Here is a 25,318-nt window from a genome sequence, read left to right as displayed (position 1 = left end):
TATCACACGCATCGACTAAGGAATGCTGAGATCAATAGTGAGGAAACCCCGGCGCTCAGCCACTGCTCAGCAAGGAGACGCTTCCTCCCCTCTGTGGGACAGGGTTCCCAGCTGCTCTCCTATGGCAGAAGCCGGATGACAGCCATCCTTGCTATTCTACTCATCGGGGTTGTACTGTTAGTCAGACTTATCTAACTTCGAGAAGAAATCCCTTCAGGAGCAAGCAAAAGAAAAATATGACCAACCTTTAAAAAAAAAAAAAAAAGAGTCTAGGCTGGGACTCCTTGCCTCTATCATATCCCTTCCCTTATCCTCATGTGCAAGGCTGTTTCTGATTTTTCCTTATCACCCTCTGCCTCTCCCTTTCTCTGCCTCCAACCAGAAAGGCCCACTGGCCCTAGATGGTGAAAGAGGACCCTCCACTGTGTGGCCTTAAGATAACATGAGAGGGACTTCCCTGGCAGTCCAGTGGTTAGGACTCTGTGTTTCCAATAATGCAGGGGGTGTGGGTTTGATCCCTGGTTGGGAAATTAAAACCAACATGCTGCAGTATGGCCAAAAGGAAGAAAAGAAAAAGGTAATGTGAGAAATCCAAAATCTGAATAAAACCAGGGGAAGAGGAGGGGGTCTCTTGTTGGGATTGGGGACCAGGTCAATAGCAGTACATGGGCAGCAGAGGAGCCCCCAAAAAACAGGCCCCTCTAAGCCACACGCCACGTGGGCCCAGGCCAACTAACCCAGGAAGCCTGTGTGATTGGTGTCCGAGAGGAGAACGCAATGACTACCCACAAGTCCAAGGTCCCCTGTCCTGCCACTGACTAGTAAGCCGCCATGGACAGAGTGAACTGGATGGCTTCCAGAAGCTCCCTGCAGCCCTGCCATGCTGAGGGCGCAAACAAAGAGGGGGTGACGCAGGAGACAAGGCTGCTGCAGTAAATGCACCAGCGCTCACACAGCTACAAGCTGTCCTGCCCTCTCTCTGGGGCTAGGACCACCTTGCTGCCACTGCTGCCGTTCTTTGTTGGGAATGGCCTTCAGAGCCAGGTGGGTACCTCCACCGGCCACCTGCAAACTGAGAAACGGTTTAAGAAAGGTTTGCATGGCAGCATTGTACATTTTGCCTCCTAACAATCCCATGAGGATGCCAGCAGACTTGGGTGACTTTTACAGAGGAAAGCATGTGCAGATGCAGCCTGCACCCCTTGAACCCCAGGAAACGGAGGCAGCCCCCCAGTAAACAGAGGCAGCAGTCACAAGAGACAGGCGGTGACTCAGTTCCACCAATGTAATGTCTCAGAAGAGCCCAGGGCGCCATCCTGCAATGCCAGCTCTGCCCTGTCTGATAGTCAGCCACTAGGCCCTCAGGGCTACTGAGCCGATGAAAGGGGGCTGGTCCAAAATGAGAGAAGGCTGCAAATATAAAATACACGTGGGATTTTCTTTTTTCTTTTTTTTTTTTTTGAGGATGCAAAATGTCTCGCTCATAGTTTTCCTTATATTGATAACATGTTAAAATGATAACATTTCAGATATACTGGGCTACACAAAATATAATTAAAATTCATTTCACCAGTTTTTTTTTAACGTGGATACTAGAAACTTTTAAATTATGTACGTAACTCCTGTACTGTATTTCTATTGGACAGCACTGTTCTAAAACTTCAGTCTGGCTTTCAACTTCAGACTCAGCCAGCAGTTCCGTGTTTAGGACTAAGAATTTTCTCGTCTATTCTGAACATCCCCCCTAAAGCTACAACGTTCCGACTCCCAAGTGATACTTCTAATTGTGCTGAAAAATCTTAGTATCCAAATCAAATCGTTTATACTGGCAATTTGGCAATGGATTAAGGGGTGGCAGGGTAGGGGAGGAGGAGGAAGAAAGTCAGCTGTGCATTAGAAGCTGAACAAGGCCAGTGGAGTGACATGCCCTCTTTCAAAATGTTATCAATTACGTCTGAGGCCGATCTTTTTGCTTTGAAAAAAAAAAAATAATAAAAAGTTGTTTATTGTGGTTTGGTTCAAGGATTGCCCATTACAAGGCTGGCTGGCCTCCTCCTCCGGCTGAATTTCTCACTATGGAGAGCAGACTTCTCCCTTTTAACTGCTCTTCCTATAAAATATGCCCAGCAGGATGCTGGTCCCCACCCCCACACATACACACACACTGTAAAGTATGTGAGGAAGGGAAGGCGGAGCAAGGGGCAGAGAACACACAGACACGGCCCCTTTCCTCTCAGACAGTACCCGTCCTACCAGGAGGGATCCCGGCCCAGTCTCATTTCTCCATGTAAATGAACTTTTTGGCCACCTCCTCAGAGAAGAAAAGCTGCACAGATGCGGAAGGCCCATCCTGGGGCACACAATTACAGCCATTTGCATTCCTCCAGAGGCAGGATTAGCACAGGAATGTGCTTTGCAGCTTTGTGGGGGGAAAAGGAGTTTAGGAAGAAAGAAATGGGGGGGGGCCTATTTCTCCCCAGTCTGTCCATCCAAAGCTGGATGATACACTTCCAGTTCTCTGAGAGTCAGAAAGTGGAAATAACTCCTACTCAGGCTTACTAAAGAGGGGGGAGGGTGAAAAGGCCCAAGAGGAGGAGTGAGGGGGGGCACTGCGTGTATGAGAACTGCCCCTCCTGGTGCTTTGATCCCCTCGGTCGCTAGGAGAAACCAACTTTTCTCCTAGGGTTAATCAAAACCAAATTACTCAGGAATGTGGCAGGACAGGTCTGAGCTTCCAGGTCCCTTTGTCTTTGAGGATTTAAAATGAAAAAATAAAAACAATTTTAAAGCAGATGGCAGTGGCTTACAAGATAGGTAACGTGAAAATGTTCTGAAGGAACATTTGACCATATCCCCGCACTCTAAAAAAAAGGAAGCTATCTACAAACCTACTCCAATCTATCAATCAAGAGGTTATTTTTACAGATAGGTTCCAAACTCAGAAGAACTTTCTGTTTTCTTATCACCCCTCAAGAAAGAACCCCTCCACAAACCTGTATCTAGTCAAAGTGCAAATAAGAAATAAGCAAGACTTTACTGCCAGTGGGGCTGCAAACCTGATTATAAAATGTATCATGGGAAGTACAGTCCCTCGAACTTAAGAACACACATTTTTCCTGAACAAAGTCTGGGAGTAGTCTGCAAGGCCCTTCCTCGGAATTCTGGGGTAGGAAGGAGACAGCATCCAGTCGTGGGGACCTGGTAAACTTGGGGATCTCCTTAAGGTCTAAGAAAGGGGGTGTTGAGGGAATGGCTCGGTTCAGGGATGAAAGGACCTTGTAGGGTATCAGAAGATACTGCTGGCGCATCTGTGGTCCAGGAATGGCTGGGAACTCGCTGCCCAAAGCTGCCTTGTTTACTAGCAAAGTGTGCCGCCAGGGGTGCTGGCCTGGCCCGGCCCAGCCCAGCCACACCGGTTCAAGAACTCCAGAGGCAACAGGAAAAGGCTGACTGACCTCAGAGATGAAAGAAACCTGGGGCTCAGGCTATATTAAGGACTCCACACCTTCTGCCCGGTCACATCTTTGGCAGGCTTGTGTCACTGAGCAAGGTGTGGGCCCGCACTCCCGGGCTCCTGGAAACTTCACAGTGCAACGCCCGGCGGCGTTACAATTAGGGATGGCAAGGAGACACACACAGCGCGCCCAGGAGCAGGAAGACCAGTGGCTCTGCATCATAAAATGACACTAGGCTTCACTGCAGAACCTGACCAGCCGCCCCCCATGCCCTCCCCCTCCAAAAACTAACATAAACAAAGAGAGCACCACCAGTTAAGCTACAGAGCCTGGACTCAAAGATAAAATGAGGCCAACATCCAGGCCTGACTACCAGCTTGCCATAAATTGTAACTGGCCCTCGGCCTATGGTTATCTGGGAGGTTGCACTAAAGTAACTTTTAAAATACTCTTCACCTTATCTTCAGGCCCACTCAAACACACACATACATCACCCGTCTTAGATCTCTGCCATTAGTGCTCCATTTAGACTTTCCAAAACAAGGTCATCCCAGTAGGCCCGTCCCCTGTTTCCGGTCACAGCTGCGGACTTTCACCCCCTTCTCCAACAAAAGGGACCTTGTACACAAAATTAACCCGAACCATTAGTCTGTGCGGTGTGAGAGAGTACACTGAGCCCTTGGAATTATTTACCCTCCTCCCAGGCTGGCCCAGGGTGCTCCCCCACAGAGGCCGGGGGAGCTTCCCTAGAGATTAGAGGCCCCGCTCCCTGGGCCACAGCTCCACACAGCTGCATCTGTGCAGCCAAGGCCCCACTTTGCAGAGAATAAACACAAAGCCCTTTTTTTTTTGTCTTTTTCTTTTTTTTTAAGAAAAGAAGAAAAAAAACTTGCTCCCGTGGTGTGATTCCACAGCTGGAAAGGGCCACAGTCATTCTGGATATTGTTGAGCTGTCCAACACGGTGGCCACCACAAAACCATCCCAGATGGGGCTGAGCTGTCCAATATGGTGGCCACCGCTCATCTGCCACTGCCGAGCACTGGCCACAAGGCAAGTCCCAACTGCTGCGGTGAGAAAGTCATGCCGATACTGTGTGGAAAAAGACATTTAAACTTCACTCCACCTGTTTCTTTTTTACTTTTCTATTAATGTGACTCCTAGCAAGTCTACAATTACAGATGGGGCCTGAGTTCTATTTCTACAGGACAGCCCTCCTGGGGACGAAAATGTCACAGTCTCAAACACCAGCCCATGGCCGTGCCCTTAAAGGAAAGAGTCTTAATGTTTCAATGCTAAAGTGACCATGAAATTAAGCAAATGGCAACAACTGATATCAGCTAGGTCAAATCACAAACTTAAGAGAACGCTCAACAAATATGTATAACTCAGAGGCGGCAGGAATCTACCATCTTTTTATCCAAGAGAAAACAAACACAGTCTCTAGCCCAGTGGTTCTCCATGCCTGCCAAGGAGACATTGGGTGATTCCCGGAGACATTTTTGATGGGGAGTCGGGGTTGGGGAGCAGGGACTCCTGGTATCTGACCTGGAGAAATGAGGGACACCCCTGACAACAAAAATTATCCAGCCTCCAATGTCAACCATGCCCCCACACACAATCGGACAAGGTTGATCTGAGGTCCGCACAGTCACACTTTTAATACTCAGATTTCCAGGGGTAGGGGGCTGGAGGCGGCATCTCTCTGCAGAATGGCTTCTCTGCAGGGCTCGGAAGTGGCCCAGGTTTTAGTGGTACCCACAACGTGGGAATATGAAAGTCATAATGATGTTAAAACAATATTCACTTTCTCACCAGACTGAGAACTGAGTTTCAATGGCTGAAAGGTCTGGACAGCTGTTTTTCAGGTTATTTGATAGAAAATGGGGTTTAAAAGCTCAGTGCAGTAAACTAACTATACTCCAATTAAAAAAAAAAAAAAAAGCTCAGTGCAACATGAGCCAGACCCCCCCACTCTGCACCCGGAGTGACACCTCCCATGGAGGCTCTGAATGAGGCGAGCCCCTGACGTGCTCAGCTCTCCAGCCCTGACCACACAGGTTCCTGGGCCGGGCCACAGAGCCGTGGAGGAGCTGAGACCGACCCTGCAGGGACAGGAAGAGGACAGGGCTGCGCGGAGAAGGCCAAGACAGGAAGAACCCAGGGATGAATGTGAACAGCCCCTTTTCGTGGAGCCAGGCTGGGAGGCTTGGCAGGAAGGGGGGTGTGGGGGGGGAGGGCACATGATAATTAACTCAGCAAGTTGATAGTATTTGCATATAAATGCCTCCACAAATCACTACAAACAAGCCAGGACAAGTCAGGCCTATTAGCATATACAAGCCAGCCCGGGAAGGCCTCTCTAGGTGGGTCATTGAGTGGGCTGCTCACTTCGAAGGCCGCCTGTCAGCTTGGGGTGGGGGGCACGTGAGGGGAGGACGGGGACACTGCGTCTATTTCAGACCCTTTCACTCTTGAACGCAGTTGCAGGATGTCAAAAGGAGTTGGCTTTATTCCCAGCCCCTAAGGGCAGAGCAGAAGAAATGCTGGACCTTTGCGTTTCTTTCTTCCAGGGTGTTGGGAAGCAGAAGGGAGCCAGGGCCATCAGTGGGCACAAAAGAAACACAAAGGGAAGGATATGCAGACGGGAACGAACATTCATGGAGAGGCTACTGAAAATGCACCGGGAAGACTTGTTTTCTACTTCGTTTCATTCCCACTTGAGGAGTGAGATGTGCATTATGCCCGTTTCACAAAGGAAGGAAGCAGTAAGGCTCAGAGAGTTTGCATGGTGGGTGCACAGTCAAGCTGCCAGGCTGGAACAGAGCCGTGCCTCCACGCCTGCGACCCCGCGGAGGGGTCCGGGCTAGAGCAGAGTGGAGAACAGAAGCTGGCTTCCCAAAGAGCAGGCTCATTTGATCCATCTCTGCTTCTCCCAGGACAATGGAGTGTGGACACCAGCATGCCCACTTCAAGGGCTGACTCATAAGCGGCACTCTGATCCTGACCTGGCCCCTACCTGTCATACTCGTAATTATCTCACTCCTTCCACCAACAAGCAAGACCGCACCTCCCTCCAGTTAGACACTTAGATTTCCTTTAGCAGCCAGCATCTTCAATGTCTGGACAAATGTTAGATTCGCCAGTGAGAAATAAACCAAACGTCCTTTCCCCAAAAGTGTAAAAGTTCTCTGCTTTCTCCCAAAGACACTTCAACCTTTGGTTTCGTATCTGTTGCAAGAAAAATCAGCTTCGACCTCCTCTCTGAAAAGGCAAGGGGGAGGGGAAGCCTTATTAATTTCAAGGCTGCACTCTTCACCTGCGACTACCTTTTAAAAGTAAGGCAGGTGGGTCTGGGTAACATGTACTCGTGGGGTCAGGTACACAGACGACAGCCCTCTCTGGACAAGCATTTCGTATCTGGTGTGAAAGTGATGCCATCCGGGAACCTGGCAGAGCAGGGGCGGCAACTGAAACCAGTTGCTTTCGCAGCGACATCAACCTTCTAACACACAGGATCCACGGGCCTCCTCTTTATGTCCGCAAGTTGACACTTTAGCAACCGGGCAGATGTTTCACAGGGAGACATGACGATGTTACAGGGAAAGCAAAAAACATTCCCCCTACCAGCCAAATGCACATTAAGAACCAAGGCCCTGAGCCAAAGAGCCTTTTAGGAAGAGGGCCTGAAATGGTGGCAGAGGCTTGCATTGTTTCTTGAGCAGTTAAGAAAAACTGTTTAAAAAAAGAAAAAATGACAGGAAAAGTTGCTGAGAAGGAGGGAAAAAAAGGGCATACATGTGTTCCTTAGCATATTTTCATCAGGAAAAGTTGTCCAAAACAGGCTGCTGAGAAACCGTTTTGTGTGGAAAGCAAGTAAGTTGAGGACTACACATCTGCACTTTTTATAGGCTTACAGGAGTTTAAACTCTTTTGTAAAGAGCTTTTTATGTACTGAATCAAGGCTCCCATATTTGAACAGGGATCTATATGACTGGGGTTGGGTGGGGGGTGGGGGGATAGGCTGAGACCCGAAATCAAGGATCAAATTAAGCAACCCCAGTCTTTTCTTCACTCAGCTCATCTGACTCTGGCCTTTCCACTAAGGAGATTCAAAGAAGACAGAGAGCCTCCTGGAACTGTAACACAGAAATTCAGAGCCTACAGCAGAGGTGTGCATGGGCGACAGTTCTCATTCAAAATCCAGCTCAACCAATAGGCTCAGACGTTTTCTCCAGTCACATTCCTGGATAAAGTCGGCACAACTAAGAACACAGCAAAGCTGCTTTTTTTTTTTTTTTTTGCCCACTCCCAAAGACCCAAAAGTAATTGGTTCAGCCCTTCTCTTTAGCTAACACCCCTCCCAACACACACACACACACACACACACAGAGTAGGAGGTCTGAGTAGTCACCAACTCCTGCCTCCAGAAGCACAGAAGTGGGGGGCGGGCGGGGGGTGGGGGTGGGCAAGTTTCACTCCCAGATCAAAGGTTTGTGGCCGAAATCACTTTCAGGACAGCGCGTGAAATCGGCAGCAGATGAAAATTCCACCGTCTTTTCACAGCGTCCAATGGAGCCAGCTTCCCCAGTTCAGAGTCTGCCTACAGATGACAGAAGATACTCCATAAACTCCTAACTGTTGCCCCAAAAGACCCACTTAAAATTAAAGACAAGATAATCATTGAAGAAAGCCTTTAAAGCCATCATGTGATTAGCAGAATGGGAGGAGAGAGGGATCTCGGGGTTTCTCCATCTTCCCAAGGCACAGCCTACAAGGGGAGCTGACGGCTTCTGTTCCAAACCTGCAGCAGCCAGAAGGGGCAACAGGCAGGAGGGGAGTATATGGTTTGCACACCCCATTCCTCCCTTCCTTGGAAGCCTTAGACAAACTTCAGGGAGGGAAGAGGATGGCGAAGTCTTCGAGGCGACACATGTGTTAACACCCAAACTCAAAGAGAGAGGAACTGAACCTTCTAAGACCCCACCCCCAGGACACAGGAGGCTAGCTAAGGCCCCTCTGGAGGGGCACACATCAAAACCTGTGTGCATTAATTCCGGTGTTGACAAGACTGCGCGGCGACCCTCCTGTGCGAAGGGAGAAGGGCTCACCCAAAGGCAGATTAAGCCCCAGTGTTTTGTTAAGAGGCCCCTGTCTGGGGTTAAAACCAACAACACAGCAGTCTTCTGAAATGAAGTCAAATTTGCCATCTAGCAAACTCTGTTTCTTTCCCTTTTTTTATTCAGACTCTTATTCTTGCAAAAGCAAGAAACTCCAGGAATTAAGGGTGAAAGAAGGGCAGCAACATCAAAGGAAACAAAAAATCACCTTTTAAAAGTGATAAATAAGCCAAGCCACCTTCCTTGGGCAAAGACTTCTCTGGAAACACACCCATCACTGCTATGACCACTCACGGCCTTGTCCTCACCATCTTGTCCCCTGGCCCCAAAGAATGAAAACCAGAAAAAAAGCATTCACACTGTCTCACTGCCTCTGAAGCTTTAGCACAATATTGCTGTCAATTCCCCAGTTCCTATCCATATAAGAGTCATTTACTTTATTAGCTAAAGAAAAAAAAAAAAAGCCCTCTAACATCTGACTGTCAGTTCACACATGTTCAAAGAGAACAATCTGGCAGCCAACTTTAAATCATATAGAAGAGAAATCTGACAGTTGTTGATTTTGCAGTTTTCCTCCTTAATCTGGACTTTGAGAGTGGCCTGCCAATGAGCCAAGATTTTTGCCTGGGTCTCTCCCTTGGGGCAGTCTGACTCAATCTCAGCTTCTGTGTGTGTGTTCCTCAATGCGAGCAGTCTGAGGACTCGGCACACTGCTTTGGACAGAAAAGGCACCTTTTAATATTTGAATGAGACTAGCTCCTGCAGAGGGATTCTCTTGCCTGGATTCTATTAAAACTAAGTCCCCATTTCCCTGACTACAGTTTCTAACCCAAGCAGAGGATGGTGGTTCTGAGCTGTGCTGTGATTTCTAAAACAACCACCTTTGACAACCAAAATCTCATACCAGAACCCTTCAATACCCCTATGAAGCCCACTGTAATGGAAGCTGCCTTCTTGCTGTGTTTTTAAGGTAACGCCCCATCCTGGTTAATTACACCAGCCTTGGGAACCAGAGAAGACCAGCAGGCTCAAGCACTACAGAAATAGGCCAGGCTAAGAGCAAGCAATGATTTTAATAACAAACGCAAGTATAAACCACAGCACATACTGTACTTCTTGAGGTTACTAATGTTCAGCGTCAGGTACATTATCTCTGGAATACCGGCAAGTGTGAGATGGAGCTTGCAAGTTTCTTCAGGCCAGAGTCACCACTGCCTCCCCTATAAGACCAGGAGGCAAACCCTTCCAGTTAAGAGGCAAGGTGAGCTCCTCTAAAAAGTGGGTATCAAGACAATTGACTTTTCCCTTAGAACAATTCCCTACCCTTTTATAAAATGTTGCTTAGTCACCTGAATATTTACTTTTTAACATGAGACGGTTGCAACCCTGTAAAAAAAATTATTTCTTGGGTGAAGATCTGCTTTGGGCCCTGGGGTATTTCTAGGCTCTCACACTAACACTTCAGAAGCAAGGGGTAAAAAAAAAAGCCCCAAGGTCCAAAAGGAACACTAACCCACCGTGACAGTAAGGACACACGCCCTGGACCCCACTAAGGCTAGAACTGAAGGAGCCAAGCTAAACCATATGCAGTCCCAGATAAGACTTTACTAGCAGTCTGCAGTCACAGATTTATTCTAAGGAACTAACAACCTCTGGGTCACCCAAGGTGAGCCAGGCTTGTCCAGGGAGTGTCTTGAGCCAGGGAGTGTCTTACTAATCATCATTTAAAGTTATAATGATGAAAACTGAAATCTCGCTTAGTTTAGCTCCTGGCCACTGGGCAGCCCAATTGGCACTGAACTGATATGGCAGTTAAATGCAACCCTAGAGCAGCAAGAAGGCAGGCGCAGCAGTGTCCTGTTGGGAAGAGTCAAACAGAGGCCTGCTGAGAATTCTGTTTTATTTGGGTCCCTTCCATCCTCCCTGAGTATTCGTTTGTGCAAATAAAAGACAGAAGGGAAGAAACCAAAATTAAAGTTTCAGGTGGCTGGGGAAGCAGCTCAGATTTTTTTTTTTTCTATTTTGGAAGAGTTAGCAAGTGTTTCTCAATAGTTTCCTGTCAATCAAAACTGTTCTCAGGAGAACTGGAAAATAGCAGCTCTATCCCATAGAAAATGCAGCCATTTCAAAAGAGAGTTGGGAAAAGGAGGTGACCCATGTCATCAAGACAGGAGGTCTCTAAGTCACTTAATTCCTTGTGATTCCAAAAGGACTGTTTTTAAAGTGTAAAAGTGCTTGCTTCTGCCTCTGCCTCATGTTGTTAAATAACACTTGTGTAATTAAATAAAAGAGCAAAATGTGACCCTAGCCCATTCTGAGAGGCACTTACATGCTCTCTGAAAACATGCTGTAAACTAAATGCAGACAACCTCCTTAGTCCTGTAATTTAAGGAAGAGAGAGAGGGAAAGTTTCTCTTGGCCTTCACAGCCACGTGCCTCTGAGAGGGGGCCTTCGGGGTCTCGGCGAAGGAGAGTGCACACAAATACAGGTGTGCAAATATCCAGGTATGGCCCTCTCTCTAATGACCCTGTTTTTGAAACACTTAGATTATTTAGAACCCTGTCTCCTAACTTCCCTTACATTCCATCATCTCTGTTCCCTAATTGCTTTTCAGGTTGGGTAACAAGAAGGATTCAGAACCTCAGGCTGCCAGTGACTGTTCTGAGAGCAAGGAACAGGCTCGTCTCGGCCTTTCTTGATCAGGTTGCCCTGCAAGGTGTATGTTTTCCTCTCAGATGCAGCCTCTGTCCTCTCACTCACGGTTCCCTCTCCAGCCCGGTCTACTGGAGCTCATGATTTTTAGGGTTTCCCCTTGAAACCTATCCAGAAACCACAGGCATTAAAAGAACATGAGGGTTTGACACCTCCTGAATTTAGGAATGAGGGGACTCCAGGGGCCAACTCTGAGAACTCACACCTGCTGTTTGATGGCAGAGAAATGAAGTTCCCCCGGCTAGCACGAGCTCGAAATTATACTCTTATTTAGTGACCTTTCCCCAAGGATCGCAAAGCATGGGATGAAGTAAGATGACGCGTAACTTTCTCACTATCTACCTTCAAGGCTCAAGGTTGTTTTCCTTGGTTTGCCTTCATGCATTCCACCATGGCAGGCCCTGGCCTGAGGGAGAGGCCTTCTCTCCGTGCCCAAGTGGGGCCATGTGCTCTCTCTGAGATTATCTGTCAGTGGCTTTCAGAGTCCTCAAGGCCAGTTAAATGACACAAACAGAAGGCGGGAGAGAAGACCCTCTTGGATTCTTCTGCTAGCTCTTTTCATTTAAACCAGTTTATATACCATGCACCACTGTGCCAGGCAAAGCACTCTTAAGACTACACCAGGCAAAGAACTGTAATCTTTGCCCTCCAGGCATGTTCTCATCATTATAACACAGGTATGTCCAAAGCAGAAAGCACCATTTTCCAGAAAGTTCTTTCCCTTCCAGCTCACCATAATTACTTTTTTTTTTTTTTTTCCTTTTACTGACCTAACTTGGGCCTTCCTCCTCTTTTTCAACAGGACAAACATCTAAGTTTTCTCTCTCTCTTTCTCTCTCTCTCTCAACCACCCCCTCCCTACAGAAATGAAGGCTGCTCTGGTTTTTCCAGAGGGCCAACCAACTGAAAGTAGAGGGTGAGCTAGTCAGTCTCCAAAGGTGCCTCCCGCTCCAAAGCTCTGATTCTCCCTTTAATTACTCTCCAATAAGCGCACTGGTCACACTGTTTCCAACTGGCCAGTGACTTCTCCTGCAATGAAGAGCGTGTATTTTTCGGCGGCGGAACTCAAACTTCTAAATGACGCCAGCACCGCAAATATTCAGAAGGCAGGAACTAATCCAAAAGCAAAATTAGGAAGGCAAGAGGGAGGAGAGGAAAAGATGAACGGGAGGAAGGAGGGAGGGCTTTACTCTATGCCCAGCAGAATTCAGAGGCTCTCACCCCAGGTAGGTTCCAAGTAGAGTCTAGCAGTTCAGGTGTATCCAGCCTGCCCCTCCCCCACATGCCCCAAGAGAATGGGAAGTTCAGCCAAGACTCGCAGCACCTGCCCGCAGCTCCAGGCCGGCTGCGCGGACCGGCCGGGGGCGGGAGGCTGCACTCACCTGGCACACAAAGGCTCCGCACACCTCCGGAGGGAGGAGGCACTCGCAGGTCCGGGGGCCTCGGCGGGTGCGACAATGGGAAATTCCAGCGGCACCGAAGCCCCGAACTTACCCACCACTCTAGGCGGCCTTCTCCCCACCTCCCGCTGCCCCCGGGGCTCCAAGGTGGCTCTGGCTAGGTGCGAGGGGGCCTGGGGCAGGGGAGGGGGGCTCATGGTGGCGGCCGGGGCCGGTGGTCGCTCCTCCCCGGGAGGGAGGGTCCCCGGGCGCGCGGCGGGGATTCACCCACGGGGCGCGGCGCTCGCGTCCCCGTCCCCGGCCTGCCCGCTGCCGGCTCGCCCGCCCTCCCGCCCGGAATCGCTTTATGTAAATGAAGCTCAACTCGCAGTTTGCAGCGCGCACCGCCCGGGGAAGGGGGGCGGGCGGGGCGGGGGGCCTTCGGGGATCCACATTACACAGCAACAAAGCGGAAGGTTAATTTGAAACTCACAGCCCCGCCGCCGCTCGGCTCCCCGGGCAAAGCCTGACATCTACAGTCGTGCCGGGCGCAGGCCGGGTGCTCCGCGGCGGCCGCGCCCGCGGGGACACGGGGACACACACGGGCGCGCGAGGCCCCAGCGCTCGGCTGCGCTCCGGGGACGAGCCTCCGGGCAGGCCGGGCCTCGCGCCCGGAGACAGAGCTCCAGGCGGCTCGGCCTGCACCGCGCGAAGAACCAGCCCGGCGGGAACAAAGCCTGGTCCTCCCCAGGCGCTGACCCCTCACTCATCAAAAGTCAGGGGCCGGCCTAGAGTCGGGCGAGAAGAAAGGGACGCGCCCTCGGCCAAAACAAGAAGCCTGGGGCCTCCGAACCGGAGCCCTGGGTCTCCCGGCCCCAGCCACGTCACAGCCAGGCCACTCCAGCGTACGGACATTAGCCAATGTGGACAGGAATTTATTTGAAACACACACCCAACCTATTAACTGCTTTACAGAGCACTTCTGTTTTTCAGCTGCAGAAACTTATTAAAAAAAAAAAAAAAAAACCTGCTCTCCATTGAGAGTTTAAGGATAGAGTTTTTCACGGGAGAGAAAGAAAGAAAAAGGAGACAGAGAGAAAAAGTCCAGTCTGCAATTAACCTTAGTGTCTTTAACAACATGCCTTAAAAAGCCACAGGTCATGTCCCTTCCTAGGGAGATTCTACCACCTGGGGCAGATTTAATGTGGCCACTCCAGTTGGTCAAAGCAGTCGCTGGACACTTTTCTATCTCCCCAGGTTCGTCTTCTCCATTCAGATAGGCAAAAGGCAGCACCACAGAAATCTCACCGGAAGTCCCCTGTCCTCCCTGCTGGAGTCCCAGGCTCAGTCTGAATTCACTCCGGATTCTCAGCACAGAAAGGCACCTGCTTTCGCCTTTTCTGAAAGCCACCCACCCCGGCTGGCCCCACAGCCCTGAGAGTCCTTTCTGACTGCACAATAATGAACCGTGCAAGTGTTAGAAATATAATAAGCTCACAAGGCGGAGGAGCTGTATGTATGGAATCGTATTAGCGTTAAGCACACACTGATGCAGGAGGGAAAGGGGCAATGAAAACTAGAAGTCATTTCTGCACAATATAATTTGGGCTCAAATTAATATAACTACCTTAACCTGTTGGGGAAGGACAGCCCCTCTCTACATTTTAGTTCAAAAAAAGAGCCTCAAAAAAAAAAAAATTTTTTTTTTTCCCAGCTAAAGTCCAGGGAGAAAAGACTGCCTCTAGGGAATCATGTCCGATTAGGGACAAAGGACAGCACAAGCCAAATTCTGTCACACATGAGAGAGTGAGGGGGGCAGGGGGACTGGAGATGGAAAAGGGACAAGCAGAGGGTGATTTTCTAAACCAAAGTATGGCCACTGCAGAGCTGTTTCCAGACCGCCTGACTTCAGGTCCAAGAACAGGTGGTATTTTCAAAACACTATTATTTATTTTAGCCACATAAGTTGAGAACACCTTAAAGAAAACCAATTAATAATTTAATTGAAAAAGTGACTATGAATAATACATGAAGATGATGATGCTAGCAATAATGCAAGTAACGTGGCACAGACAATTCAGAGATGTCTTTGGAAATGTCTTCAGGCGAGTGGAGACTTCAGGCCTCCATGTCTTACCTGGAAGCAACCCACAGCCCAGCAGATAAACACAATACAAAAATGTTTCTACTCCCAGAAAATCTAATTCTGCTGCTTTGTCTTAACTTTTATTAACAGGCAAAGACCTCCTAATCCGGTGACATCATAAACCAAGTGGGCCAACAGATAGGTATCTTCAACAAAAATAAAAGCTGGAAAGCCCAAAGATCCAGCCATCTAGACACCTGGAAGGATTGTGGAGGTCTGGGCAGTCTGAAACTGCCATTCCAAGCGGCAGACACTTGCATCTGCCTCCCAGACACCTCAGAGGCCTGACAGGTAGAACCAGTAAGGACCCTGAGTTCCTTCCCTTTAATTCGACACCAAGCTGCAGACAAGGTAAAGGCCTGGTCAGGCCTGCCTTTGCTACAGGCACAGATTTAACAGGTAACCCACAGGCAGGTGATCTATGGCCTCTGCATCATCAGAAATATAAAGGATTACACACAAGTTGGCATGTTACCGCAACCAAAACTTATTGTCATCGCTAACCAAAACAATACCTCTTCAGTGAGTTTTGCAAGTTTCGCACTTCCATATGGAATCAACAGTTTTTCTGACATACGTGTTGCAAATTCTGTCCCCCGGCTCTGAAAGGCCCCAGCTCTTCCCAGGGCAGCTGTCTGACGTGACACCCACAGCCTACTCAGCAGTGACAGGCGGGCACTCTCCTCGCTCCATCCTGGACACTGTTGACAAATAAACCCACTCTCAGAAAAGACAATTCTTCCCTTCCAGTTCTCCATAACTAGTCTTGTCTCATCTGGAAAGCGTAACTGGCAACAGCCAAAAGGATAAACATTTAAAAATAAATCAGGGAATGCTAACCCCTTTCCTACTCCTCCCCTTAGCCACTTTCCAAATCAGAGGCCAGTCCCCTGGCGCTTACTGAGCTGCCTGGTAAATTACAAAGACCCCATCCAGCCAAACTGGTTGTTTCTCTCTCTCTCCCCTACACACACACACACACACACACACACACACTCACTCACTCACACTCTCTCTCTCTCTCTCTCTCTCTCTCTCTCTCCAGTGCTGCTCCTTTTACTTCAGCAAAGGTAAATATGATCTCTGAGCTAAGAGACAGCGAATGTCAGCATTCTAACTTGTAGCTAAACCTGGGCTCTTGTCTTCACAGCACAACTGGGTCGAGGCAGATTTGGGTATTCTTCCAGAGCCTTCTATTTTTATTAAATTATACATACACATTGATTTTTAAAACTAGTGCTTAAATAACCTTGAGGCTTTAACAAAGAAAAAGCCAGAAGAGGGCACAAAACAAAAACAAAAGTCCCTCAAATAAGCAAGGAAACATTTGGAGCTGAACTGCACTGCATGCCCTGAATTCACCCCATTCTTTCTAGGCAGTTATATTTAGGGGCCTGGTACCCGCTGGGCGGCCAGGCCCTCCTGGGTATGGTACAGAATGCACGCTTTCCTCAGAACAGCCCACACTCACCTCCAGAACGAATAGAGGCTGGTGTGCCAAGGCCTAACAGATGTTCTGATTCACATTTCTCTGTCACAAACCTCAAGGCCTCCATCTCTTGCTACAATGCTAATTCCATGGATTAATTTTTACCCCCCAAATCGTAGGTGGGATGCTATCTGATTTACTTCCCCAACCTCCCCAGCTCAGAACCTAAGTCTATCAATGACAATTTTAAAAAGATATAAAAAAATAAATAAATAAAAAGATATAAATGAGGAACCATTTAAAGGAAAAAAAAAAAAAAACTGTAATAGAGAGCTTTCTTCAAATTTCAGTTACAAAGCCCAAGTTTTCAGAAAGCAAAAATAAAGACCTTGCCTTAAAACAGCTTTAAAACATTAGGTGAGGAGCTTCCTCTTTAAAAAAAAAAATATAATATATATATATATATATATAATTTCTGAAAGGGCCAAGAGAATTTGCCATGCAAGACTTTTATACCCAGGGGGATTCTTACATTTGTGTTTCTAAACCTTGAAATCAAGAATTTTAATGAAAAGGCAGACAGATTCTTAAGGACAGCATCAAAATCAGGGTCTATATACATTACAGGAGAGAGGTGCTTTGTCTGCGCCCAGGAAAAAGAGGTGGGTTATTCTGCTCATGGGCCATCCCCACTGTCTGACCCATCCCTCTGCCTGCAGCCTGATGCAAACCGCTGAATTCTTGGAGGGGAAGCAGGTTGAAAGGAGAAGAAAGGAAAAAGGAAAGGAGGGAGGAAAGAAAAGGGGGAGGGGGATGTGGCCTTTCTATGTATAAAATCATGGTTTAAAAAAAATTCTCAACACAGCCTCAGTTTCACAGTGCATACCAACAGCGCCCGCCATACGTGCATTAAAACAGTCCCTGAAGCACCAGGAGCACAGTAAAACAGAACCAGAATTTTTTTTTTAATGAATCCAAATTGCATTTGGATTTGTGATTCCTTCCTATCAAGCGACCACTTCTTCGGGGCAGGATCCTAAGAGAGAAACAAAAGATGACCCTTTTCACACTTCCCCCGGATGATCCCAGAATCCCATTGTCTTATCTTTTCCTTTTAGTGCATTTTTTGTCCAAAATTTGTGGTAAGCTCACTTAAGAGCCCCAAGCTGAAATTTCACATCTCCTCCAAGTCAGCCGGTGTTTTTGAGAATCTGGATTTCTATTGAGGCCATTCCAATCGTCAGTAAGGCCTACGGTAAAATGTGCTTGCTTCATGCTGTTCCGTTTGTCTCTCTGCAGACAAATAGAAACTGTGAAATTTAAAGAATGGGTGGGAAAAAAAAAATCTAAAACAAAGAGGTTAAAAAAATAGGACAAATGTTTTTGCTTTTGTGTCTCCCTGGAGCAATTGTTTGGGGGAGTCTGCATTGACAATAACCATGAGAAGGCCATCTAAAGGCGATGCGCACACAAGGGGACTCCTTGCCTGCTGCCTTTGGTCTGGGAGAAAAAGCACCTTAGCTCCGTTCTCCAGGAACAAAAGGCCAGGGCCACGGAAGGGGGGAGAGGTTACTGGGGCTTTCACATGAAGCCAAGTGTCAATGCAGCTTCATTTTTCACCCGTCTTAGTTGGAAAGCAGCTCAGTGAACTTCCTAATGACTGCTTTTCCCTCTCTCCCTATTATTTCTAAAGCTAAAAGAACAAAACAATAATATTTTTTTTTAACCTAAAACCCATCATCCTATTAGAGGAACGCCTTGGGGGCCTACACACTCAGTTTTTCCTCCTTCCTCTCCTCACTCTATTTTTTTTTTCTTTTGGAGGAGGGGTTCCATTCCGATTGTAGATCACATGGAAATAAGAGACACTGGACACTGCGGTCATTTTCAGTAACACCAGAATGGCCTTTATGTCTACAAAAAGGCCGGGAACAGAAAAATAAACGCAAAAGGAGAAAAAAAACTGAACAGGGATAGAAGGTGGTGAGGGAGAGACTGTGGGGCAACGCCTGGAAACGTTTTCTTTTTTTCACAGCATGAAGTCCCTAAAGTCAGCTTCAGATTTGCAACTGAATCAAAGTCATCATTATGAGATTAGGGGGTTTTTTTTGGAGGGGGGAGTTGCTGCATGGAGATGTGGACAATAAGGATGTACTAAAGACATAGACAAGGTGTGTGTGTATGGGGGATCCTTCAAAGAAAGAAAGCTGAGGTGAATGACTACATGCCATGAAAATACCAGGGCAAGTGGATGTCGGAGTGTTTAACCAGATTGGAAGCTGGAAACATCTTCCCCAGCGGGCGAACCCTAGGACGAAGCAGTGACACGAAAGCCTCAGCCTTTGAACCCAGACCTGGCAGCTTAGAAATGTGTCCCCTCTTCCCCAGGCAGCCACAGGCTCTGGCTGAAATGCGAGGTGGGGGTAGGGATGTGAGGGCCCTGCGAAGAAGCACAATAAACAACTCAAATATGAACGGAAATGACATCAGCAAAGTGAAGGGCCTGTTTATTGCAGATCAAAACAAAACAAACTTCCAAACCTTTTGTGTACACAAGATAACTCTATAAAAAGCCCTCCTAAAATGTCACCAGGGTCGACATATCAGCATGCCAAGAAAACAGATGACAGTTACCGTGGGGGGTGGGGGGGTGCCATGGGAGGAGGCAGGGATGATAAAGGGAAGACGATGGGAGGGGATATAAAACCAGAAGGGGCCAAAAACCCAGCTGACTATTTCCCCCCTCTGCGGATCCTTAATATTTATTGGTGTTTATAATCTGAAAGCCATGCTCTGTGTTTCACTTAATACAAGGCCAGACAGTGCTGTCTAATGAGGCAGCATTACAATCAGCTTGTAATACTGAATTTTTAATGCTGCCAAGGATTCTGTTACATAATAATATGAAAAACAGAAGCTGAAAGTGGGTTCATGGTGACAGGACACTGGAGGTCCCAGGCAGGCAAGTGCCATGGGCCTGCCTTCTCTCCCCTCTGCCCATCCCCACCTCCAGATTTGCACGCTGGCCCTCCATCCCTATACTGGAGGTGGGTATGAAAACCAAGAGGATTTCTTAGGAAATCTACTTTTTAAATTATTATTACTCTCCTCCCTGATTCAAAGTCTTATTTTAAGAGTCTGAATTGTACCTTATCTGGGGTTAGAGGTCTCAAATTTAAAAAAAAAAAATTGTGTGTGTGTCGGGTGGGGGGGGGGGGCGGAAGGTGTGAAGAGAAAAGGAACACAGGAGTGGGGGGGATAGTTTATTTTAAGCAAACTGAACAATTTGAAAAAAAATCACAGAGGGAAAAAGAAATAAGATGCTGGGGGGCGGGGGAGAGATGAAGTCTGCCGACCATATTCACAGCCGCTGTACTCGGTTTACATGGGTGTAATTTAAAAGCATATATATACAGCCGCCGTTGCTTCTTTCTGTAATACCCCAAGACTGTAAATCTATAACCACTGCAATGATTTAGTGATTAAAAACATGATAACATATTGTGTAACTGCAAACCACAGAACCCCTGCCAACTCTCCTCTAAGATAAAGGAAAAAAATACAGAATATGTGTTGCTTGCAGCGATCTTCCTAAATCCAAAGATTTTAATAAAGGAAACTATACAATAGACAAATCGGGAAAGGGTGAGTGAATTCTGTGAAGCCAGCAAAGGAAGGCAGGGGGAAAAAAAGGCAGCTTTATGTGGGATTCTTTTCCTTGTACTAACAAATTACGACCTAAACATGCCTTTTCTTTTCTCTCTCTCTCTTTTTTTTAAATAGTTTGTTGTAACTGGAATAACTGGTCCTGTGTGCTGTCTTGCATATTCAAAGCTGCTTTGTAATCGGATCTGGAGATCCAACCTTATTTGCCTGAACTCAATAGGGTTGTTTTTTTTTTTTTTTTTCCCTCCCCCTCCTCCCTTGTTTTGTTTTGGATTTGGTATTGTAGGTTTTCTGTTCTTGCTGGGAGCAGACATCTATGCAGGCAGAGGCTCTGGTGCCTTTAAGCTACAGAGCAAACACCTGAGAGGGGGAAGGCCCAATTTGTAACATGGCAGGAGGAGCCTAAAATATACACACACACAAAATAAAATCAAAGCAGCTGTAGGGGTTTTGGCCTCTGAGCAGCTGACCTGACCCCATTCTGTATATTCTTTTATTTCCCTGTTGCAGGATTCCTGCACCTTGGGTCAGATTCAAACTCAATGTGACCCTGAGGAGAAGGCAGTCACCAAGCCCTGGAAAACTGCTCCATATTTAATGGGGGGCGGGGTGGGGGGGGAGTAGTGTAACTGCAATGCATTTAGACTCCCACAGTGTAGACACCCACACAGTACATAAACGTACACACACATTCGCACACACGTGCGTGCGTGCGCCCATGTGTCAGAACTGCCAGATCTTGGGGCCAGTTCCCACACAGAGGCCCTGGACTCTTCTTGCAGCACCCCAGAATCTTCATGTCTACAATTCTACCCATAAACACACGCGTGCACAGACCAACCCTCCTCCAGAGACTCTGTATGTTTAAAAAGTCTGCAGATCTGAATTGCCTCCTCTCTGGACCTGAGTAGGGCAGTTTATTCAGAGAAATCAATAGGAAAGAGCATTTGCAAATATTTATATAAGCCTTGTGCGTTTCAGCATTAAGTAATTAAAAACTAGAACTCAGGCAAGGGGGAAGGGAGGAGACACACAGACAGAGGAAGGCGGCTGGCCTACAGTGGGTTTTCCTGCCCACACCTCACCTCCCCAAACCGCAATCCTTTCAAAACTGACTCGGTGTACACTTTTTATGAAATCCTGCTCGTGCACCATTTGCTAGACTATTTCAAAATCATCTCCAAATATGGATTCACCTACCACCAAGCTTTAAAGCCTGACTGTAAGATAAGTGTCTGTATTCTCTCTCTCTCTCATATGCACACACACAGCAATCCTTACTTTTGACACTGCTTCAGTCTCTGGTGGAATACTCTCTCTTGGATTCTTCTCTCTAAATTCCTTGCACTAGTTAAAGATCTTTCACATTATAAGATAAGCAGAGGGCGGCCGAAGTGGTGATTCAATAAGTGAATCCCTATCCCTTCATTTCCCCCCCAATACTTTCCACTCCCAACCTATATAGGATACCAACACTTTGGGGGTTCAATACCGGAAACCCCCACATGTAAATAGATTCACCAAAAAAAAAAAAAAAGTACAGTAAAATGAAGGAGTTCTAAAATAAGCCACAATCCAGTGGACTTCCTCTATATTATTCCGGAGAGCTGGCAGTAAATTCTGCTTGCACTGTTTCTAAATCTCCTCTAAGAAGCCAAGCAAGGCACTAGAGCACCCACGCTGCAGATACTGTAGAAATTTACAGTAAATGTAGGTACAAGATTGCAGCACGCTGCCCTATCGATTATGCAGATTGTGATCAATCTTCTCCCCCTCTCCCATTTCCCAAGCCTCTTTCCACAGACCTCCAAATAAGTTGGTCTGGAACTAGCCATTCTCCCAAAGTAGGGAGGAAAAAAGTAATTTTTTAAAATACATAATAAATCCTCAAGTGTCCCCACTGAAAGGGCTCGAGTCTCTTTTTTTTAATTTCAAAGTGAATTTATGTTCTGTAATTTGCATTACAGCCAAGCGATCACCGTATGTCATATTCTTCAAAGGTACTTAACAACCCCCCTTTTAAAAGTCACCAGAACTGGAGGCCAGAAAAAGGCAATCAGCCCCCTTCTTCCATATAGTCCTCAGATCAAGTTTCAATAATTGAGACCAATAAAAATTGTCATATTTACCTTGCTTCAAAGCAACAAGGGGGAAAAGTTGAGTGGGTGATTTTTTGCAAGCACTTGTAATCAAAGAATTTGCCACATTCGAAGGAACTGCACAACATTTTGCCAAAGTCAGAGTCTGAGCAACAGATTAATTTGCAAAGTAAAATGTATTTTTTAATAGCTCCACAAAAAGCCTACTGATTCCATACACAATTTAAATACCCGGCATAAAATACACTTAGCTCTACTCTCCAACAGATACGCAAAAAGATGTACATGAAAATGCGTAATGTAAAAATCAGGAACGTGTTTTTTGCATCTAATGGGGAAAATACATGGAAAAGAGGAATGAAACAGGACGAGGAGTAAAAGTGGGGAACGGAACGTAAACAATCCCAGACTCGAGTGAGCAAAAAGAGAAAAGAAAGAGAAAAGGGGGAGTAAAAAAAAAAAACAAGCAGGGATCCTCTGATGTGTCTCAACTCAGCTCGGCAAGGAGAGGCCGGCCAGGCGACGTCTGGTCCCGGCCGGCGGCGCAGCCTCGAGCCCCCGGGAGCCCCTAGTGTCCAGGGCAGAGCCCCCTCAGGGCGTTCGCGGCGCTGCTAGTGGGGCAGGGCGGAGAGCGCGCAGGTAGAAGGTCGGGCGGCCACGTCGCCCCTTCGCCCTCTCTCGGACCCCAGGGCTCCGGTCTGGCGGCCGTGTCCCCGGCCAGTGGAGCACTGGCGCGGAAGGCGCCCGGCCAGCCGGCCGGCCAGCGGCGGCGGCGACGGCTCCCGGCCGGGTGCGCGCCCCGCGCGGCGGCTCAGCTCGGGGCTCCGGCGCCTCCCGGGGTGGGGCAAAGTTGGGGGCCGGGGGCGGCGGGGGCGGGGGCACTCGGCACCGCGAACCCCCCCCACCCCGCCCCGCGCCGACCGCCGCCTTTGTCTCGGCGCCCGGACCCCGGCCGCCCTCCCGCCCTCAGCCCGCGCCCCGGCCGGCCCTGCCCGGAGGCGCCTCCAAAGTCGCCGCGCGGGCCTCGCCCCGGGCGCCTCCACCCTCTCGGGGGGTCGCCGGCAGCCGGCGGCGGCGGCGCGGGGGCCGGGGAGGAGGGGGCGGCCCGGGACTCCGCGGCGGCGGCGGCGGGAGGAGGAGGAAGAAGAAGAGAAAGAGAAAGTTTGGCGCAGGGGGAAGGCGAGCGGGACGCAGCGAGCGAGCAGGGCGCGGGCGCGGGGAGCGCGGGCGGCGGCGGCCGGGCGCGGGAGCCGGGAGGGGGCAGGACGAGCCCCATGCAAAGCAGCCCCGGCGCCCCGAGGAGCCCCGCGTCCGGGCGGTGGCGGCGGGAGGAGGAGGAGGAGCAGGCGGCGGCGGCGGCGGCGGGGAAAAAAAAAAAAAAAAAAGAGGGAAAAGTTGCCACTTACGCGGTTGCTTCTCCGGCGGCGGCGGCTGCAGCGGCGCTGCTGGCGGCGGCGGCGGCGGCGGCGGGAGCTGGCGGCGCTTTTAATCCCGAAAAGAGGCGCTCGGGCCGCGGAGCCCATCAAGGCAGCAGCGGCGGCTGGCGGGGGTCGGCTGCGGCGGAGGACGCGCTGCTGGCGGCGGCGGCGGCGGCGGCGGCGGAGCTGGAGCGCGCTCGGCGGAGCCCGGGGCGGGAGGCGGCCGCAGCCGGGGAGCCGGAGCCGCCGCCGCCGCTGCCGCCGAGCAGCATGGTTGGCGGGGAGTTTACAGCCCCCGGAGCGGGCAGGGGCCACGGAGGAGAAGCGGCGGCGGCGGCGGCAGCGGCTCTAGGCTGTAATTGGGATGCAAAGCAGGCGGTGGCGGCGGCGGCTGCGGCCGGGAGGAGGAGGAGGCGGCGGCGGCGGCGGCGGCGGCTGCAGCGGTCGGAGGGGACGCGCTGGAAGTGGGAGCTGATGAGTGAAAAGAAAAAAAAGTCTTTGGATCTTTATTCTGCTAATTAGTTTCCTGCAAAAAATGGCTGTGATTAATTCAGTGCGCATGTGCTTCATTACCCAGGCACGACGGGAAGGGCTAATTAGCCACCTTCTGGATCAATAAGATTCAGCAAAAAAGAAAAGGGGGAGGTGGAGGGAGGCAGAGGGGAGGAAGGGAGGGAAAAAAAAAAAAAAAACAGGGGAAAGTGATGAGCAGGGCGAGGAGAGCAGGAAGAGAGGATGGGAGAAGAGCCCAGGAAGAGGGAGAGAGGCACCAAAAGTTTATGCATGTATTAAAAACACATACACACACACACACACACACACACGACACACACGCGCGCGCGCGCGCGCACACACACACACACACACACACACACACACACACACCGAGAAGTGAAATGCAGAGAACCAACAATAGGAACCTGGCTAAGATTTTTTTTCTTTCCTTTCTTTTTTTCTCTCTTTTCTTTCGCTCTTGTTTTTTCTTCCCCCCTTTCCTTTTCTTTCTTTCATTTTTTGGCAAACGCAGAAATGTTCAGGTTAAACAGGAAGAGAGCATCCTCAAAGAGGAAGGGGGGGGCATTAATGGAGTGGGACAGCTTAAAGCAAAGATTTAAGTGAAAGAACAGAGAAGGAGCAGAGACTTAGAATAGAAACCACTTTAAATTGCAAATCGGAGATTTTTTTTTAAAGGAGGAAAATTACCTCCCCCCCCCCACAATCAGAGGACAAATGGAGAAAATATGGAGAAAACTTTAACACGTACCATAGACTAGACAAAAAGATATAATATGTTAATTTTGTCTCCTGAAATAAGACGCAATCAATCTTCTCTGGTTCTTTAGAAGGAGGGGGAAGAGAGGAGTGATGATTAGAAGAAATAAAAGGGGGAAAGTGAATCAGAACTGAAAGGGGGTAACTTAAAGAAAGACTTGGAAACAAGTCCAACTTTCTACCTTTCTGGACTTAAGAGAAAAGTAAAATCAATTTTCTCGTGTAAAACCTGGAAAGCAGATGTTTTCAAAACACAGGAAGCTATTTTGCCATCAAAAGCAGGGATGTAATAAAGGCAGTGAAAAATAATTTCAGACTAAATTCATAAGAAAGAAAGCCAATATATTTAAATAGCGAGGAAAGGTCTAGAGTGTGTGTGTGTGTGGTGGTGTGGTGGTGTGGGGGGTGGAGGGTGGGAATTACATACTCTTTCCCTAAATGCCAAAAAAAAAAAAAATCTTACAGCTACCTCCAAGAGTTTGGAGCAGAGTCTCAGAAGCCAAAGGGCTTGAAATGAGAGGATGGATTTCAGATAAAGACTAGGCGCGGTACATCCCACCAGAGCCCGAAGGAGATCCCTAGAATCAAAGACAGCATCCAGGGACCCTGCTACTGTACCGATT

The 25,318-nt window shown here is 48.6% G+C and overlaps 1 protein-coding gene across 5 annotated transcripts in view; it reads right to left on the bottom strand.

The window, feature by feature from the left end:
- The window catches only part of ZFHX3 (zinc finger homeobox 3), a 255,495-nt gene extending 231,186 nt beyond the window's left edge, over positions 1-24,309 (bottom strand). Inside the window, exons 1-2 of one of the 5 annotated variants that reach the window (XM_070770840.1) lie at positions 23,997-24,309; positions 23,412-23,894 (exon numbers count right to left, since the gene is read on the bottom strand). The gene's annotated coding sequence lies outside the window, so the exon portion shown is untranslated. Of the gene's footprint in view, positions 1-12,668; positions 12,995-23,411 lie in introns of those variants that run through there. The other 4 variants (XM_070770839.1, XM_070770841.1, XM_070770838.1 and 1 more) reach the window with 4 other exon arrangements.
- Positions 24,310-25,318: the final 1,009 nt, after the last annotated feature.

Source organism: Bos indicus, chromosome 18 (genome assembly GCF_029378745.1).
Source record: "Bos indicus isolate NIAB-ARS_2022 breed Sahiwal x Tharparkar chromosome 18, NIAB-ARS_B.indTharparkar_mat_pri_1.0, whole genome shotgun sequence".
Taxonomy (NCBI): domain Eukaryota; kingdom Metazoa; phylum Chordata; class Mammalia; order Artiodactyla; family Bovidae; genus Bos; species Bos indicus.
This window is presented reverse-complemented; position numbering and strand designations above follow the sequence as displayed.